We start from the raw sequence: 10679 nt of genomic DNA, 5'->3' as shown, positions 1-10679 counted from the left end.
ACTATGGGAAGTGCACCCTACAACTCTCGTAGATTGAAAACGTCAGAATCATAAATACGTCTACGAGGGTTGTATACTACAGCTATGGTAGCCTATTCCTAAACTTAACCTCAGTAAAACTATGCCTAAACCTAACCTTAACCTAAGTAAAACTATGCCTAACCCTTAACTTATTTCTAACCTTATGCTCAAAATCAAATACAAGAACCGCTGGAAGTGAGTGGTCGGCGAAAAAAAAAATGGAGGCGAGTGTGTTTTGGGGCGAGTGTTCTGTTTACCATGGAGGATAAGCAGGATTCAGGAAGTGAGACTTTAGTACAAACGTCTCTAGTGCAGTTACCAAACCCCGTCAATAGAGGGCAGTCATGATGAATAACCTGTATTCAGAATTCAATGTAGTAAGGAGAATGCATAAGAGTGCTTTTTCATGGCTGTTCTCAATTAAGATTATTACAACAAAACAAGAATAATTCAAAACACAAGTATAACTTTCCCCAGGAGGCAGAACAGATATGGCTTTGCCCACATAACTTGAGATAAGTAGTATAAATGGATTATGGCTGTATTAATAACTTTATTAATACAATCCAAAGGGTGTGAAATGCATTGCATTTTTTAGTCAGGACTGATTCATTAAAGGTAGGGTAACTGATATGTTTTGTTAAAACAAAACGTTAACAGGGTAACAGGGGTCTCCCCATCGCTCCAGCTCTTTAATAAACAGAAAATTCATTTTCAGGTGGGTTGAACATTTTCAGCCAATCAGGAAAGAGACAAATAGTACACATTTATCAGCTTAAATTTGATAGGGTTCCAGTTCAAATTATGTCTGCTCATTTCAGAGCCATCACTTCCAATTGCACTTGTTTATTCTGTATTCTGTGCAAGTTCTCTGCCTGGTTGGATAAAATAGATATCCCGACCTGAAAATGCATTTTATGTTTTCCAAAGAGCTGGAGAGACGGGGAGACTCCAGTTACTGAACAAACACTCTAGCAATGAGTAGCCAGCTACTATCAGAATATAGAGCTATTATAACAATAGGCTATCACTTACCCTACCTTTTATTTTTTTGATACCTATCATATCCCACAGGGCAACTTCAATTTTCAGCTTCACCCAGCTGAGTGCTGCCCACAGAGGAGCGTGGGCACCATTTTTTCCTTCCCGATATCGATACCCATAACTTGAGTATCGGTCGATACTGTGTAGTACCAATCCAATAACAGTGTGTATTAAAAAAAAGAAAATCTAGGACATTGGTTCTCAAAGTGGGGTCCAGGGACTCTCTGGGTTTCTTGAGGGGGTTCCAAATGGACCCCACATCCTACTATATAATTGGAGTAACCTCTGTCTTGGTGTCCGTCTTGGTGTCCGTCCGTCTTGGGTCGACCGACCGGCCGACCGGGTATGGGCTAGTGTCTGTAACTCTGAGAGTGTGTGGAACCAAATAGACACGTATGGTCCATTTGGTTCCATTTGTACACTCTCAGAGTCATGGCGGTCCTTGAAATTAAAAAGTTTGAGAACCACCGATCTAGGAATTAATACAAATGAATAAATATATATAAAACCGTAGTGCAACATCAAATGAAACATTCAAAATACAAAATAATTGTGATCATGTGATAAATTATGGTATGGGAATGGCATACTCACCGATACGATCTAAAATTCATAAACAACAGAGCTTCTTCTATACTAGGACACTAAATTAGTCAGAGCTGGCTCTGTCTATGATGTTACATTACCACTGCTCACGAGACAAAAGTAAAAGTACTCATTGTGCAGAATGTCTCATTTCACAAGTTTTCAAATATGTAGAATGTATAAAACGGTTAATGTGGTAATGTATATGGTTAATGTATGTTTTGTAATAATAATCAAAATCTACAAAGTAACTAGTAACTAAACTTCTCAAATAATTGTAGTGGAGTAAAATTACAATATTTGCCTCTGAGATGTAGTGGAGTAGAAGTAAAAGTACTGACATTTGGAAACACTCCAGTAAAGTAAAACAAATACCTCAAAATTGTACTTAAGTACAGTACTCGAATGTACTTTGTTACTTTACACCACTGTAAATGGCCAGCATTATGGAGGTTAATATGTTATTATTTTGTATTATTTTTGTTTGTTGTCGTTATCCTGCCCTCTAGTGGATGAAATGAACCCCCATTTAGACATTACAGGGGCCATGAAACTCCAGCCTGATGTTGTAGTTTGTTTTCCAGTTCAGGTTAAAAACTACAGCAGTTTAAAAAACATGGCAGACTAGTAAGCAACACAGCTGCACCATACTAATTAATTATTTCTTATTCTGCCAGGAAATACCTTCCCATGCATGAAAATGAACAAAACTTGGCACATACAGTGGGTCCAGTCCTATGCCAAACGTCCTCAACTGGCACTCTAGGCTAATACAATGGTTTTCAAACCTTTTCGTGTCAAGGACCCCCAAACTGATATATATTTGGCCAAGGACCCCCATCTGAAAATGTTTTGTCTCCCGGACCCCCGGAAGAGAAGATTTGTGTTTAAAAAAATCTAAATTATTCAACATTTTTCAAGATTTCTTTTTTAAATGTTCAGAAATAGCAGATGTACAAAGAGCTTGTATATCTGCTATTTTTAAATAGCCAAGGTAACACATTTAGTTGGGGACTCCCTGGAGCCCCTCCAAGGACCCCTGGGGGTCTCCGGACCCCACTTTGAGAACCACTGGGCTAATAGTCCTCATAGTGGTGCTACTACAGCAACCGTCTCAATTTGAAAGTTTTAACATTCCATAACAAATCAGTTTTACATGCTGTCACTTTGCAACTTTCACCAAAATGTAAGCCCAAGTAAGCAGAAATGTTCATTTGCTTTGAACTGCTTGAAATTATGAAGTTCATCACTCTCTTTTTCTCATGAACTGTACAACTAATTAAACCTATTTCCTCCCACATTCGTTGCTCTATTACCATGCTGCATGGAGTTTCTTCCACAAATGAGCCAGACCTATTTTTTGAATGAACAGAATTGAGCCCACAAAATGAAAAAAAAAAAGAATCTCTCTCCCCATTTCCTGTCAGCCTACTTTCCTATCAATAAAGTCAGAAATAGCCTAAAAAATATCTATACAATAAAAAAAGAAAAGAAAAGAAGACAGACAGACAGACAGACAGACAGACAGACAGACAGACAGACAGACAGACAGACAGACAGACAGACAGACAGACATAATGGGATCTCTATGTTCTCTATATGAAGTACTGTACAAAAAGTGCCAGAATGTTGTATTGATAATTGACTTGTTGACACTATAGCTTGAAATCTGCCTAATAGTGACATCCCTCCCCTGCTGTTATTGTTACATCCTACTGCTTGTGCTCTCTGAAGGAAGTGGTAGCAGAGTGGAGGTTGTTAGTAGGAGGAGCTCTGTTTCAGTGCTCTGTTTAGGTCCAGTGTGCTAAAGGGTAAAACTAGTCTTGCACAGCGAAACGTTTTGATAACTCTGCCTACGCAGAGGTTTCTGAAAATCTGGCTCTATGTATAGCTTGTTTTTGGCCTTAGTTACTGTAGGCGTTGTTTAGAGCAGGGGCCTTTCAACGTTTTTTAGGTCCAGCTGAGAGAGAGATGAAGCATTGGCACCACTACACATTGCATAAAATGGTGTTGCAGATTCAACTTGTCATTGATAGCTTCATAGACGCACTATCATCAGTGTTGGATTCACGTTCATGTGTATTTTCAAACCTATTTGCCAAAAATAGCAGGTCTACAAGCTCACAACGCCTCGCCCCCAAATAGGGATGCTAGGGTTCAAGTGGTTTATGGAGAAAAAAAAATCCTACAGTATCACGCATAGATTTGATGGCCCCCTGTGGTACCTCTGAGGACCCCCTGGGGGTCCCTGACCCCATGTTGAAGACTACTGGTTTAGAGTGTCTTCCCCCATATGTAGCTTTAGGCCAGGGTTCTGTGTAGAGAATCGATGGTGGTACATTTTAGTGTGGACAGCGACAGTGGGTAGTGGGTTTTAGTCGAGACCACCTAAAGCGAGTCCAAGTCAAGACCAAGTCCGAGGGGGGGCGAGTCCGAGTCCGAGAGGCCAGGTAGGGGGTCGAGTCCGAGTCAAGACCGAGACCGACGGGAGGCGAGACCGAGTCGAGGCCGAGACCGACCGGAGGCGAGACCGAGTCGAGACCGAGACCATATTTTATTTTTTATTTTTCTTATTTGATAGAAAATGTTCAAATCAGTCTCATGGTGGCGCTATGACAGGCCACAGGAAACTTTGCACACTCCCTAGAGGCCAAGGAAAAACCCTTGCCCTGCATTTTTCACATCTGCCTGTTAGAGTGCCACCAGGAGGCTGACTTTTGTAAAACAAATTTGTTGCTATTACCCCTTCAGATTCTGTCCAAAAATCACGCAAATCAGTACACAGTATCTCTATAGTCATGTGATCAAGACGGATGTGTCCGATATTTCATATTGCATCCTAATTTGCTAACATTAGCTTCCAAAGTTTGCAGGATAGCTCAGTTTGGAACAAAATGCCTCAAATCATGAACGCAGCGTGCGATTTCCGTGAAATTCTCCACACACATTCCCACTAGAGAGGAAGAAATGCCGCCCTTTTCACATTGGCCTGTTATAGTGCCACCAGGAAGCCACAATAACCTACCTGACCTGGCGGAGACCTGTGCTCCGAGGAGCCCTTTTTCTAGTTTTGTTTTGTTTTTATTTTGACATTTAAAACATTCTTTGCATCTTTTAATGAATGGCAGAGCAATTAGCTATTTAGTTATTTTTACTGAATTAATTACATCTCAATGGTAAACCTAGACCAAACAACAATGACCAAATTGACCAATGAGCCATTATCATCATTACACATTAATGTTCCTTACAGACAGAACAATGAAAACTACTCCCCTTTAATGACAAGGAGCCATCATTACATAGCACATCGATATGTGCTACTTTAATGACTGAATTACATGTGAATGGTAAAGTTATTCACCAATCAATGACTAAGTCTCACACCCCAGCAATGAATCAGTGTTTCAAACACTGGTGAGACATTCAATTTAAACGCACTGTCATTCAATATGCGTTTGCATCTTCAGTTTTAAAATATGTAAACGTCATAATAACAGGCTACAGTAGTTATATATATATTTTAAAAAAAGCAGATCTACAAGCTCACAATGCGTCCCATGACGCATTGTGACCAGGCCTGGAATTTCATCATTTTAGGCCAGGGGCAAGGCCACTTGGCCTTTTGTCATTTTTTAGGGCACAAAGGCCAAATGCCAGGGCATTTTTTTAAAGTCCACGGACATAATGAATTTAATTTGAAGGTTAAGGATGATTTTATTTTAATATAGTACAAGAATAGTATAACTATCTGTGTAATATAACCCATATTGGCAAATGACCAATATTTGTACTAAGTTATATTGGTCTCAATATTTGCCACTGAAGTGGGGGTCACATTAGATTCACAGATTTTATGTATTTTCCCCACAAATTATTTTCATTCAAATTAAATGTGATTGAACTTGTTACGTCTCGCTCCCCCTCGCCTCCACATCCTGGTGCTGTGGTCTCTCAGTACCCGGCAGCACCACCTGAGGGCTCCATAGACCATATTCACACGGCGGCCATGTTTCTATGAAGTCAATGAAAGTAGCCACCCCGGGTGGCGGCACTTTCAATGTTAAATTCCAATATGGCCGCCGTGTGAATATGGTCTATAGCACACCACAGCACACCTCAGCACACCTGTGTCCCGTTCCCAATCTCCTCACCTGGTCGTCATCTGCAATCACCTCCAGAGGCTACAAAAGCCTGGCTTGCATGCAGCTCGGCGCCAGATCTTCACCAGTCTATGGTTGGTAAAGTATAGCCAGCTAGACTTAGATTCCAGTGTTGTAGAGCTATAGCCAGTTTAACTTTACGCAGTTACTGTGCACTTTCCCTCCTTGTGAATCTATTACTGACCCTGCTTCTCCTCTCTTCTCCAGTGTCCGGGATTCCTAGCTGAGCCGTGCCAACCTACGGAGCCCACACCCCTCTTCCCCCCACCTTGTTCTTTAACCTCCTGTTAATAAACTCGCCCGGGTGGGCTTTAACCCTTTATTGCCTCCTCCTTGCTGTGCGTTTGGGTCACACACACACGGGTCATAACAGTTAGATCTGGCCATTTGGACCCAGCCAGCATGGAAGGAAAACCACCGCCTCTCAGTCCGCTTCAGGCCCAGGGACAGGTTTTAGCACAGCACTCCCGCCTGCTACAGGAAGCGTCTGCTGTAGTTTCTCATGTGCAACAGGAGCTCCAGGGGGTTTCAACTCTGCAGCAGTCCCAGGCCACTCAGCAGCAAGCCCAGATTAACCAACTCACTACTTTGGTCCAGGATCTCTCTGACCAGGTCGCCGCGCTCTGCGCTCGACTCACTCCACCTCCGGGCCATCCGGCCCCCGCTCCTGACTCTTCGCCTGCTCAGCCTGTCCCAGTGCCAGACGCGGTCCCTGAGCAGGTCATGTCACACAGCCGGGAACCCCACCTTGCTGCCCCGGCCCCCTATGACGGTACCTTCTCCCTCTGCCGGGAGTTTCTCATGCAGTGTGAGTACGTGTTTGATCTCCAGCCCAGCATGTACTCCACCTCCCCTGCCCGTATAGCTTACATAACTAACCTGACCACCGGAAGGGCGCGCCGGTGGATTTTGGCCAGCCGTGAGGGGTCTGCAGCCTATATGCAGATCTACAAGGATTTTGTGATGGAGTTCAAGAATGTGTTCGACCATGACGTCCAGGGGCAGGACGCAGACACAGCTCTCTCCACTCTCCAGCAGGGCTCTTTCTCTGTAGCAGATTATGCCGCTGAGTTCCGCATCCTCGCCGCCCGTTGTGATTGGAACGAGCCTGCGCTTCACAGCGCGTTCCTCCATGGCTTGGGCGAGGCTACGAAGGACGCCCTAGCTGAGAGGATGAGACCCTCCACTCTGAACCAGCTCATCTCACTCTCCGTTTCCATTGATGAGCGCCGCCGCGAACGTAAGCGTGAGAGGGCATCCCAGCATCATGTTGCTGCCAAGCCATCTTCCTCCACCCTGTCCAGTCTCACTCGGCCTGTGCAGGTTCCATCTGCCTTCCCTGGTTCCTCAGGAGAGGACTCCATGCAACTGGGCCGAATCCGTGTGACTCCCAGGGGCCGCTTATCTCCAGCTGAGCGTGAGCACCGCAGACTACATAGACTCTGTAGGTATTGCGCCAGCTCAGCGCACAGTGTTCACTCCTGTCCAATTTTGCTCTCCAGAGTGTCCTCTTCTCGGGCACCAGGGGGAGTAGTTTCGCCCACTCTGGGTTTTCGGGTGAGTCGTCTCGTCACCTCCCAGCCCCTCACCAGTGTTGCCAGATTCCCTGTCACTCTCGCCTGGCAGGGGCAGACACTCACCATTGCAGCTCTTATCGACTCCGGGGCCGATGAGAGCTTTGTTGACCTCCAGTACGCCCAGAAGGTGGGACTCCCGGTCTCTGCTCTGAAGAGGCCTCTCTCTGCCTTCGCTCTGAATGGTCACACCATGGGTCCCATCACACACCGGACCCAGTCCCTCACCCTCACTGTCTCGGGAGATCACGTGGAGAACATCCGTCCCTACGTCATTCACTCCCCGGACGCCCCGTTCATCCTGGGCAGACCCTGGTTGGAGCTTCACACCCCCCACGTCTGCTGGAGTTCTGGGCGCATTCTCAGCTGGAGCGCCGCCTGCCAGGTCTGTTGCCTTCAGTCCGCCCCGACCTCCGCCCAAGCTGAATCTCCTCCTGCCCGGGTTGCTCCTCGGCCGAGGGGTCGTCAGCGGCGGGCTCACCCCGACCCTCCCCACCATTCGCCTGGTGGCGAACCTTGGAGGGGGGGTCCTGTTACGTCTCGCTCCCCCTCGCCTCCACATCCTGGTGCTGTGGTCTCTCAGTACCCGGCAGCACCACCTGAGGGCTCCATAGCACACCACAGCACACCTCAGCACACCTGTGTCCCGTTCCCAATCTCCTCACCTGGTCGTCATCTGCAATCACCTCCAGAGGCTACAAAAGCCTGGCTTGCATGCAGCTCGGCGCCAGATCTTCACCAGTCTATGGTTGGTAAAGTATAGCCAGCTAGACTTAGATTCCAGTGTTGTAGAGCTATAGCCAGTTTAACTTTACGCAGTTACTGTGCACTTTCCCTCCTTGTGAATCTATTACTGACCCTGCTTCTCCTCTCTTCTCCAGTGTCATCTACAGCCAAGCTAAAGAAATCCCCAGGGCTTACGGTAGTGGTTGGCAACTCGCCAATTAAAGATAAGGGAAGAAGTAACATATTTGGGATGCATACTAAATAACTCCTTATCTGGAGAAAGCATGGCTCTGAAAGTTATCATGAAAGTAAACCAGAGGATAAAATTCCTTGCTAGAATATCGCCCTTCGTAGATCGAAATGCGCTAATAATACTGGCAGGGGCATTGGTACAATGCCATTTCGACTATGCATGCACATCCTGGTACTCCAACATCCCAAAGATCCTGAAAAAAAAGCTCCAGACCTCACAAAACAAATTAGTTAGACTGATCCACAAGTTACATCCCAGAACTCACCTTCTGCCGGCCCACTTCAACAGCCTCAAGTGGCTCAAAGTCGAGGAAAGAGTAATTCAAATTAAAATGTGTATGGTCCACAGGATCATAAATAATGCTGCACCTAAGTACCTAGATGAATATTTTACCAAGGTCAGCACAGTACATAGGTACTCAACCAGAGGAAGCTCCACTAACTTTGTGCCTCACCTATTTAGCAGTTGCATGGGCCAGAGTTCATTCCTGTACACTGCAACAGATGCATGGAACGAACTACCAACAAGCATCAAGACCACTAGCTCCATGGCTGGCTTTAAGTTCTCCCTTAAGAGATGGCTCACTACCAGTGCGACCTAAAAATACATTTTTTTATTAGGGTTCGTATCCTCCCCAGCCCCCGCACACATGCGCACGCGCGCACGTACATGCACGCACGCACACGCGCACACACGCATACACATATAGATACTCACACGCACACCCGCACCTACACCAAGATCAACAGGACCACGATGGAAATAAGCTTCTGGCTTTCTTGTGTCTATCCTTTTGACTATTCCCTGTGTACATTGTTTTGTTATGTGCAAATTGTCAATAAATAAATCAATCAATCAAAAAGTCCGGGATTCCTAGCTGAGCCGTGCCAACCTACGGAGCCCACACCCCTCTTCCCCCCACCTTGTTCTTTAACCTCCTGTTAATAAACTCGCCCGGGTGGGCTTTAACCCTTTATTGCCTCCTCCTTGCTGTGCGTTTGGGTCACACACACACGGGTCATAACAGAACTTGCACTAACAATGACTTTAGTTGATTTTGCAAAATTTAAAATATAATATTTCTTAATTATTAATAATTGAAGCTTGTAGATTGGCTATTTTCACCAGTTTTTAAATAATAATTAAAAAAAGGAACATACAAGGTTTCCACCCAACAGCGACGGTTCTGTATCAGTACATGAGTCAGTTTTAGCATATTTCATTCTAATTGCCTATGATGACTGCCTATGAATTTCATGGCCTGGGTAGGTAAACCTGGCCTGGCGGAGATATGCCCTGTTGCGCACAGCAGAACAACAGGTGAAGGCAATGAACTTAAATGAGGACTGTGCTGCGCAGCAAAAATGGCTCAAACTATGTCAAACTGTCACATAGCTGAAATAAACTTTCCATTTAGATCATTGTTGACAAACAAACAGAACATGGATGTTGTTTGCAAAAGGATTATTTATTTCTTGTCCATTTGTTTGTGAGGTGAGATCACAGCTTCTCTCTACTTTTGTGTGATATTGATAGCCTATAACTTTGAATTTGTTTGCAGTTCATTTCTATTGCTTACTGGATATTAAGACTCTAATAATTTTGGGATTTCGCTGTATTTTGTCAAATGTATGAATCTATATTTTTCTGTTGATCAAGCGTCGGGTTTTGTGATTAGATGCGCACACGCGCTGTCAGCCACTGGCAATCAATAATGTGCGCAAGGAAACCTTACTAAGCCGGCTCTAATCATCTTTAGAGAATCTTGTTTATTAAAACAACCACAGGCTACACAGTGAACACACAATAAATAAATAAATAAACACCTGGAAAGCTTGCGCTGTTAGTGGAAATAATTTAAAAATAATATAAACTAGAGGGACATGGCAGAGTGTGTTCTGCTGCTGCTGCGCTGTCAACCACGAGATGATGCGCTCCAAGACAGCTGTCCATAAGCGCCAGACAGCTCTCTTAGAATGTTAATGTGAATAGGCTCCTCATAATATGGGTAGGTATAATACAATTATTTCATTGCATTGTAGTGACTTGGTCTTGGACTCGAGTGGACTCGGTGGGGGCAGAGTCCCGAGTCCCTTAGTCCGAGTCCGAGTCAAGACCGAGTGAAATTATGGGCGAGACCGAGACAAGACCGAGTCAAATTATGGGCGAGACCGAGACAAGACCGAGTAAATCAAAAAGCGGTCTCGAGACTACAACCCTAAGTATTAGCCCAGTAGTTTTACTTTGGTGTATTTTACAAATAATGTGTTGCTGTTTCTTTCACCTCATAGTAGTTGGAGAATGTTTATGGCG

Source organism: Gymnoscopelus braueri (assembly GCF_963280865.1).
Source record: "Gymnoscopelus braueri genome assembly, chromosome: 15".
Classification (NCBI taxonomy): domain Eukaryota; kingdom Metazoa; phylum Chordata; class Actinopteri; order Myctophiformes; family Myctophidae; genus Gymnoscopelus; species Gymnoscopelus braueri.
Note: the sequence above shows the minus strand (reverse complement) of the source record.